The sequence below is a fragment of the Moschus berezovskii genome, chromosome 6 (assembly GCF_049115385.1).
Source record: "Moschus berezovskii isolate FMDL1 chromosome 6, NW_MosBer_1.0, whole genome shotgun sequence".
NCBI classification, from domain to species: domain Eukaryota; kingdom Metazoa; phylum Chordata; class Mammalia; order Artiodactyla; family Moschidae; genus Moschus; species Moschus berezovskii.
In genome coordinates this window covers 3,307,936-3,318,411 of record NC_142465.1, presented here as the reverse complement: position 1 = coordinate 3,318,411, position 10,476 = coordinate 3,307,936, and the positions used below count along the sequence as shown (strand labels likewise).

Genomic DNA, 10,476 nt, shown 5'->3' with positions numbered 1-10,476 from the left:
CCCATGGAAAAGAAATGCAAAAAAGCAAAATGGCTGTCTGAGGAGGCCTTACAAATAGCTGTGAAGAGAAGAGAAGTGAAAAGCAAAGGAGAAAAGGAAAGATATAAGCATTTGAATGCAGAGTTCCAAAGAATAGCAAAGAGAGATAAGAAAGCCTTCCTCAGCGATCAATGCAAAAAAATAGAGGAAAACAACAGAATAGGAAAAACAAGAGATCATTTCAAGAAAATTAGAGATATCAAGGGAACATTTCATGCAAAGATGGGCTCGATAAAGGACAGAAATGGTATGGACCTAACAGAAGCAGAAGATATTAAGAAGAGGTGGCAGGAATACACAGAAGTACTGTACAAAAAAGATCTTCATGACGAAGAGAATCACGATGGTGTAATCACTCACCTGGAACCAGACATCTTGGAATGTGAAGTCAAGTGGGCCTTAGAGAGCGTCATGACGAACAAAGCTAGTGGAGGTGATGGAATTCCAGTTGAACTATTTCAAGTCCTGAAAGATGATGCTGTGAAAGTGCTGCACTCAATATGCAAGCAAATTTGGAAAACTCAGCAGTGGCCACAGGACTGGAAAAGGTCAGTCTTCATCCCCATCCCAAAGGAAGGCAATGCCAAAGAATGCTCAAACTACCGCACAATTGCACTCATCTCACACGCTAGTAAAGTCATGCTCAAAATTCTCCAAGACAGGCTTTAGCAATACATGAACCGTGAACTTCCAGATGTTCAAGCTGGTTTTAGAAAGGCAGAGGAACCAGAAATCAAATTGCCAATATCTGCTGGATCATGGAGAAAGCAAGAGAGTTACAGAAAAACATCTATTTCTGCTTCATCGACTATGCCAAATCCTTTGACTCTGTGGATCACAATAAACTGTGGAACATTCTGAAACAGATGGGAATACCAGACCACCTTACCTGCCTCATGAGATATCTCTATGCAGGTCAGGAAGGAACACTTAGAACTGGTCATGGATCAACAGACTGGTTCCAAATTGGAAAAGGAGTATGTCAACAATGAATACTGTCACCCTGCCTATTTATCTTATATGCAGAGTACATCATGAGGAACACTGGGCTGGAAGAAGCACAAGCTGAAATCAAGATTGCAGGGAGAAATATCAATAACCTCAGATAAGCAGATGACACCACCCTTATGGCAGAAAGTGAAGAGGAACTTAAAAAAGCCTCTTGATGAAAGAGAAAGAGGAGAGTGAAAAAGTTGGCTTAAAGCTCAACATTCAGAAAACTAAGATCATGGTATCTGGTCCCATCACTTCATAGGAAATAGATGGGGAAACAGTGGAAACAGTGTCAGACTTTATTTGGGGGGGGGGGGGCTCCAAAATCACTGCGGATGCTGATTGCAGCCATGAAATTGAAAGACGCTTATTCCTTGGAAGGAAAGTTATGACCAGCCTAGATAGCATATTAAAAAGCAGAGACATTACTTTGCCAACCAAGGTCAGTCTAGTCAAGGCTATGGTTTTTCCAGTGGTCATGTTTGGATGTGAGAGTTGGACTGTGAAGAAAGCTGATGGCCGAAGAATTGATGCTTTTGAACTGTGGTGCTGGAGAGGACTCTTGATAGTCCCTTGACTGTAAGGATATCTAACTTGTCCATTCTAAGGGAGATCATTCCTGGGTGTTCATTGGATTGATGCTAAAGCTAAAATTCCAATCCTTTGGCCACCTCATGCGACGAGTTGACTCACTGGAAAAGACTCTGATGCTGGGAGGGATTGGGGGCAGGAAGAGAAGAGGACGACAGAGAATGAGATGGCTGGATAGCATCACCGACTCGATGGACATGAGTTTGAGTGAACTCTAGGAGTCGGTGATAAACAGGGAGGCCTGGTGTGCTGTTATTCATGGAGGCGCAAAGAGTTGGACACAACTGAGCGACTGAAATGCACTGAACTGAGTGATTTCTATTATTTTTGTTTTTTGTTCCTTCTGTTTGATTTGGATTTATTTTACTATGACTTTTAGAATTTATTGTGGTGAAAATTTAATTTATTGACTTAAGATGCTATTTTAATATTCTAAGTGTTCAGTACTATAATATTGTATTTAACTACTGCTTTGGATCCATCTCATAGATTGTGATATGTTGCATTTATATTAAGTAAAAATGTAGATCAATAAGAGGAAGACCACCAAATACTTGAAAAGTTACATAACATATAAACCTTCAATAGTGATATCTCTCAAATCCTGGACAAAATATTTCTAAAATTTGTTGCTCTAACTCTCTTTTCATTATTCTTTATACAAGTCTATTTATTCCTGCTTATATGTGTACATGCTTAGTTGTCTGTGCGACACTCTGGACTGTAGCCCACTGGGCTCCTGCTTTCAGCATGTACACTGAAAAGGAATGAGTGTGTGTCCCCTTCCCCTTACTCCCCTTTCTGTAGTCTAGGAGACGGTGAGGTTTACCTGCTTAGTGTGAATGTGGAGATGGAAAATTCTTGTTGAACATGATCTAATTGTCCCAAGTCTTATAGATTTCTTACTTTTGAATTTTTAATGACAAAGACAATTCTCTTCAAGACATTATTCACTTAAATCTTTTTTAGAACATCTTTATTTTTATTTTATAGAGTCAGTAATATGTAATAATAATTTTCTGATTTTACAACACTTCCATTTCTTAATAATCACAAAATACAGGAAAAGAGGTCGAAAATTTTAAGGAATCATATGGACAGATATGATTTTGGTTGTCGTACCAAACTCCTCCAGTGTCAGACAGAAAGGTTTAGTTTAATTAAGAAGTGACATGGGGAATAAGCTGATCCCAAGTTATGACCAACCTGCTGCTGCTGCTAAGTTGCATCAGTCGTGTCCAACTCTGTGCGACCCCATAGACAGCAGCCCAACAGGCTCCTCTGTCCTTGGTATTCTCCAGGCAAGAATACTGGAGTGGGTTGCCATTTCCTTTAGAAAGCATATTAAAAAGCAGAGAAATTACTTGCCAACAAAGGTCCGTCTAGTCAAGGCTATGGTTTTTCCCGTGGTCATGTGTGGATGTGAGAGTTAGACTGTGAAGAAAGCTGATCGCCGAAGAATTGATGCTTTTGAAATGTGGTGTTGGAGAAGACTCTTGAGAGTCTCTTGGACTGCAAGGAGATCCAACCAGTCCATTCTAAAGGAGATTCGTCCTGGGTGTTCATTGGAAGGACTGATGCTAAAGCTGAAACTGAAATACTTTGGCCACCTCATATGAAGAGTTGACTCACTGGAAAAGAGTCTGATGCTGGGAGGGATTGGGGGCAGGAGGAGAAGGGGACGATAGAGAATGAGATGGCTGGATGGCATCACCGACTCGATGGACATGAGTTTGAGTGAACTATGGGATTTGGTAGTGGACAGGGAGGCCTGGCGTGCTGTGATTCATCAGGTCACAGAGTCGGACACGACTGAACGTCTGAACTGAACTGAACTGAAGGGTAAAGAATATTTTCTATTTAAAGAGCACTAATTTTTATGACAAGGAATATATTATAGACTGTGGTTAGCCTCTGTTCCAAATAAATGTAAATTGCCTAATTGCCAAAACAAAAAAGTCTCACTTTTTTCTCTTTTAACTCTATCTATAAAGGTAAGCATTGCATTTAGCTTCAGTTCAAACAGGTAAGCATGAATCATTTTTTCCAATAGCAAATTTAGCTTTACAAATATCTATGTAGATTTAGAATCAGCAAAAAATGCATTCATTTCAGAAGAATTAAAAATAGATCCTTTCTTCTTCAGTTCAGTTATTTCTTCTTACTGCTAATTAATTTAGAAAACCCTGATTCAAATGATCTTTTTACTTTTCTGATTCTCATCATTATATTATCGAGTGAGAAATCACAGAGTACTTTGTAATATGCATGTGTGCACTCAGTCGCTTCAGTCGTCTGACTCTTTGGGAACCTATGGACTGTGGTCCACCAGTCTCCTCTGTCCTTGGGATTCTCCAGGCAAGAGTACTGGAGTGGATTGCCATGCCCTTCTGTAGGAGATCTTTCTGCCCCAGGGACTGAACCCACGTCTCTCATCTCTTACATTCCAGGCAGATTCTTTACCACTGAGCCACCAGGAAATGTCTTGTAATATATTTGGTCAAAATATCAAAGATTGCAACCTTATTATCATTATCATCAGTCATCTTAAGTATTAAGATTTATTAAGTGATTACTACATAGTAAGCATATGTTTAAGTAGTTTGCATGTAGTATTAAATCAGGATATATCACAAACATTTTTTAAATTATTTAACTAAGTTGTACGACAGTAAAAGGAGTTATTAAAATGTGTTCTCATCCAATACCAAGGGAATCATTTGTTTGTTAAAATTAAATTCTATGCAAATGAATGAGAAAATATTAAAGTAATATTGGCCTGTTTTCTTTTTTATCCTAAAGGAAGCAAGCTTCAGACTGCATTCACCAATTTTAGGTTTTCATTTCCTATTTCAAATTGATTTCATAAACTTGCTCTAAACAGTACTAAATGCATTGTGATATACCTGATTTACATGATATCATAATCCCTACATCAAAGAAAATTGTCATTTCAGTGGAAATACCAGAAAAATAAACATGAATTATTTTAACAAAAACGAAAGTGGCTCTATTTTGATGAATTATATAGTGATTTTCTCTTTGAATTGTATAAAGAGAAGCATTGACAGTTTTCAGAAGTCAGAGAAACCAAAAAATATGTCACAAGATTTGAGGAAATCTTTGAACGTGAGATTGAGTTTAGAATATAAGTACAGTTTGTATAGAATTTGAATAATTATAATATTTCTTACTTTAGAAATGGTTTTATACTGACAATTCTATTTACTATTCATAAAAAGTTTCCATTTGACAGATAAAAAGTTGAGACAAAAATATTTTAATAAATGTGGAACACTCCATTCTTGATATTAAGTTTTGCTTTCTTACTTTTTCTGGCTTTTCTTTGGCATCTTAGTTTCAGTATGCTTTTCAAATGCACTATCCTACCTGAACATCAAGGAATAATTTACAAAGGGGATTAAAAAATGAGAGAAAACCTTACATACATAAACAGCAGATACAATAAAAAGAATAAAACAAATGGCACTTTCTGCAGGAAATGGATGCACCGATCAAATGTAGGTGCATGCTGCTTGCTAAAAGACTGATGATTCATTCAGCAAGCAATTTTAATCAGTATCCAAATACTACACTCTACATTGATTTAAGTATGTGAATAAAATTTGGTAACCGTGTTGGGACAAGGTATTGAAAAAAGGAGGCATGATTTCATAGACTCATATATGATGCATCTGTCAGCCACTAGCTTCTGACAATTTAAAAGACTCATTCATAGCATTTTTGCATTTCTGCCAATGACATTTTTATTGACAAAATTGTATGATAATGGAAAAAGTTTGAATATCTTTAGTACTGTAATGTGTAGTTTAAGATATTGTAGATAGTACATATATAAATAGTGTATGGCTTCCCAGATGGCTCAGATGATTAAGAATCTGCCTGCCATGCAGAAGATCTGGGTTTGACATCTGGGTAGGGAAAATCCCCTGAGAAGGGAATGGCAACCCACCCCAGTATTCTTGCTTTTGTATGGACTATTGGTTCTACACCATGTCTGTCTACATTTTTATTTATTTATGTATTTATTTAATTGGAGGCTAGTTATTTTACAATATTATATTTGTTGGTTTTGTCATACATTGACATGAATCTGCCCCGGGTGTACATGTGTTCCCCTTGCAGCAGAAATCTTGACTTTTGTCCTCACTTAATATCCTTAGAATATGTATTTAGTTGTGCATCTTATTTTCAGTGACTTATTTTCTATTGGCTTTCATAAGTTAACCAAAAGTGTTAATCGCTCAGTCGTGTCTGACTCTTTGTGACCCCATGGACTGTAGTCCACCAGGCTCCTCTGTCTGTGGGATTCTCCAGGCCAGAATACTGGAGTGGGTAGCCATTTCCTTCTCCAGAGGATCTTCCCAACCCAGGGATCGAACTGGGGTCTCCTGCACTGTAGGCAGATTCTTTAACATCTGAGCCACCGGGGAATGGCTAAATAAGTTAGCACATAATATGAAAAATACATGTATAACATGCTGAAAACAATGAAGCAATTTACTACTTCTGCAAGAATGAGTAAAAAGAGTATAATTTCTAAATATACACACATGCACGCCCCACGAAAAGTATGCTTGATCTCTAACAGGAAAGAGAGGAAGGAGAGATTTACCTTTTCAGTGGGAATCCATGTTTATACTTTGTAAGTGAAGTGAAGTGAAGTGAAAGTCTCTAGTTGTGTCTGGCTCTTTGTGACCCCACAGACTATACAGTCCATGGAATTCTCCAGGCTAGAATACTGGAGTGGGTAGCCTTTCCCTTCTCCAGGGCATCTTCCCAACCAGGATCAAATCGGGGTCTCCTGCATTGCAGAGAGATTCTTTACCAGCTGAGCTATCGGGAAGCCCAAAATAACCTCCGCCTGAACAGGGACTTGAACCCTGGACCCTCAGATTAAAAGTCTGATGCTCTACTGACTGAGTATCTGGGTTCTTATACCTTGGGGGAAATTCCAAAGAAGCAATCAAATTGATTCATCTTTAATGTATTCTAGAAGTTAATGAATCACATTTAGTGGAAAAATTATATTATGCATTGCCAAAAAAGATCTACAGAAACACCAAAAAAAGCTAGCAATATAGTTAAAATACAAAGAAAAATGCAAAAAAGATGGGAAATCTCAACCTATCTCAGTCACATACATGACTAACAAAAACACATGCAAAAAAGAAAGAATGAATAAGTTGAATGGGATCATCAATAAAACAAGAATTGCTGAGGATGTGGGTAATTTAGGAAGATCTCACAGATGAGTTGTGCAAGGTGTCTCATGCAGTCAGTAAGTGACAGGTGAACATTCTAGCTAGCACTGCTTTCATGGACATAAACCTGGATATATTTGCCTCTTACGTCTGGAGTGTTCCTGGGCCAAAAGAATAGCTTAAAATTCCTTTTTTCTCAATGGAGAAATCTGAATAGAACTTATCACTACTGATTTATGGACTTTACACTGAAATACACATGTTTGAAAACTAGCAATATCCCATAATATTATATAGTCAGCTCATCAATTTTATTTATAAGAAAAAAATGAAATATGTAGAATGCCAGTGCCAAACAAGACTTTGGAAATACCACAGGAAAACCAACACTTTAAAGATGAACTATATTCATCCCTAAAACTATTTTAGGTCACTTACAATGTATTTCACCATGCAATCAAATTAACTTTCAATTGATAATAATTAAACACAGAATTGAGAGGTGAAGAGAAAAACACAGGCTGAAAGAGCAAAATAACTATGTAAATGAATTTAACTCAAATTTTTGCATTTTTGAGCTTTCAGATGAAGAGCAAAATTATAATCACATATCTTCAGAAAAAGTGATAATTCATGGCAGAAAATAAAGTTTAAATGGATAACTTTTCTTACAAATTAATTTAATAATGATGAAAAATGTAATTCACAAACTGTTAGACACTTAGAAATTATAGGCTTGTTTTCTAATGGAATTGGAAAAAATGAATGTTGTACCATCTTTTATATAGATAAGGAAACAAAAGCCAAAGAAAGTGAAATAACAGAATAACAGTATCTTTGATTGGATCATTACCACAGATGAAATATGAAGAGAAGAAGCAGAAGACAACATGTCCACAGTGATACAATTTGTACTCCTGGGGTTTTCTGAACTTCCAAACCTTCAAGGGCTATTCTTTGGGGTGTTCTCCATTATTTACATAATAATCTTTATTGGAAACAGTCTTATAATAATACTAACTAGGCTTGACCCTGCACTGCACAAACCCATGTATTTTTCCTGGCAAATTTACCCTCCTTGGAAATCTGTTACATGTCCATTACTCTCCTAGGATTCTGGTGAACCTTTGGACTCAGGACAGAAGCATTTCTGTGCTGGACTGTGCTGCCCAAATGTGCTTCTTCCTTATCCTTGGAGCCACTGAGCGTTTCCTCCTGGTGGTGATGGCCTACAACCACTGTGTGGCCATCTGTGACCCTCTGCACTACCCCTGGCCATCACCCCAAAGGTATGCCTCCAGCTGGCTGTGGGCTCCTGGGTCAGTGGAATCCCAGTGAAGATAGGGCAAATGTGCCAGATCTTCTTTCTGTGTTTCTGTCATTCGAACGAGATTAACCACTTCTCCTGTGACATTTCGCCCATTCTAAAGCTGGCTTGCGAAGACACTTTTGCACATGAGCTCTCAGTCTATGCAGCAGCTCTGTTGTTTGTTGCTGTACCTTTTATGTTGATCCTTGCCTCCTATAGCCAAATCATTTCCACTATTCTGAGGTCACCAACAGCCAGAGGACAGGCTAAAGCCTTCTCCACATGCTCTTCTCACCTGATGGTTGTGCTTTTATTCTTCGGATCTGCTGACATTACCTACTCAAGACCAAAATCCAGTCATTCTGCAGGAACTGACGAACTGTTCTCTCTTTTCTACACTATGGTGACTCCGATGTTCAACACATGATACACAGCCTTCAGAGCAAGGATGTGATTACAGCTCTGAGAAAATTATTGCTCAAAAAATAATTTGGTGATTTTAATTATAAATGTTTTGCTTGCTAAACAGTTAACAGAGAAAGATTTTCAGCTTCTATCTTCCCTTTTTAAGGAGTTCAGTTCAGTTCAGTCACTTAGTCGTGTCCGACTCTTTGAGACCCCAAGAATCACAGCATGCCAGGCCTCCCTGTCCATCACCAACTCCCGGAGTTCACTCAAATTCACGTCCATCGAGTCTGTGATGCCATCCAGCCATCTTATTCTCTGTAATCCCCTTCTCCTCCTGCCCCCAATCCCCCCCAGCATCAGACTCTTTTCCAGTGAGTCAACTCTTCGCATGAAGTGGCCAAAGTATTGGAGTTTCAGCTTTAGCATTAGTCCTTCCAATGAACACCCAAGACTCATCTCCTTTAGAATGGACTGGTTGGATCTCCTTGCAGTCCAAAGGACTCACCACTTCTTTTCTCAGGTGTACTTATGAATACTTTAAAAGACAAATCCACAATTTACTGGGCTTGGATATATACCAGACAAATGAGTCATCAATCCTCCATGCATAAGAATAATCCTTCCTCATGAATTACATAGTAATTTACAAATTACTATGAAAAAAATTAAAACAGAATTGAATCAGTTACATTTTTTGGCTTAAATATACTGGAAAATATATGTTTACTTATCTAAATAATTATCTGTATCTCCACACTTGTATTTGTTGGCATTCTTTGATTCTATAGCACAGAAAATGACCACTAGCAGTTGAAAACTGGATGTTTGAAGGAGGGATTGAATGAGTGAATGGGTAAATGAATATTGCTAGTGCCAACATCCTACTGCTAGCAAAAAATATCTAGATTTTTCAGAGAGCTAATAGTATTGGGAGCATATTTGCTTATCTACTATAAACTCACATGAAATTACTCCAATCATAAAACCAAAAAAATAGCATTCATAGACTTTGTTCTCTTCCTAAGTGCATGTTAAAACAGTACCTTCCTACTCATCTTAACTGGTTTACTTTGGACATATTTGCATATTCTACTTAGCAAATTTGATCCAAAATAATTTGCTTTGCATTATTTCATCCATTACATAACTGCATTCTAACTGCTAAATCTATGTCAATTTGAATTTTTAAAAGAAAATATATATGGACATAAAGGTGAAGAAAAGTTTTAGAAGTTGTTTTCAGAATTACCCACAGTCCATACAATTGCATTACATTAGTGTGTCTGGACTCACTTTCCATGTCTTTATCCCCTCCTTTAGTGTTGAAAATTTTAAATCATTGACTGATATAATCAAGGAAAGTGAACATATTTTACTAGGATTATTAATGCCCATCTTCCCAATTCCATCCTCAAATTCAGCAACATTAAGAGATGATTTGGTGTAGCCGTCCCTGAGAACTTCTGCTACAGTTCTTTTGAAAATTATTCCATTCTCCAGTTTTAGTTTCAGAGAAGGCAATGGCATCCCACTCCATTACTCTTGCCTGGAAAATCCCACGGATGGAGGAGCCTAGTGGGCTGCAGTCCACAGGGTAGCTAAGAGTCAGACACGACTGAGCGACTTCACTTTCACTTTTCACTTTCATTCATTGGAGAAGGAAATGGCAACCCACTCCAGTGTTCTTGCCTGGAGAACCCCAGGGACGGGGGAGCCTGATGGGCTTCCGTCTATGGGGTCACACAGAGTCGGACACGACTGAAGTGACTTAGCAGCAGCAGCAGCAGCAGCAGCAAAGAGAAAAATAATAAATGAACTTTCCTAAAATGGGTTTGCATCGTATTATTAAAGAGACTCTATATTTGTTAAATTTAAATTTTATAGTAAATGAAATGGAAAATAATAATGAGA

The 10,476-nt window shown here is 37.8% G+C and overlaps 1 pseudogene; it reads left to right on the top strand.

The window, feature by feature from the left end:
* Nucleotides 1–729: 729 nt before the first annotated feature.
* On the top strand, nt 730–8,646 carry LOC148777534 (olfactory receptor 10AG1-like; annotated as a pseudogene).
* Nucleotides 8,647–10,476: the final 1,830 nt, after the last annotated feature.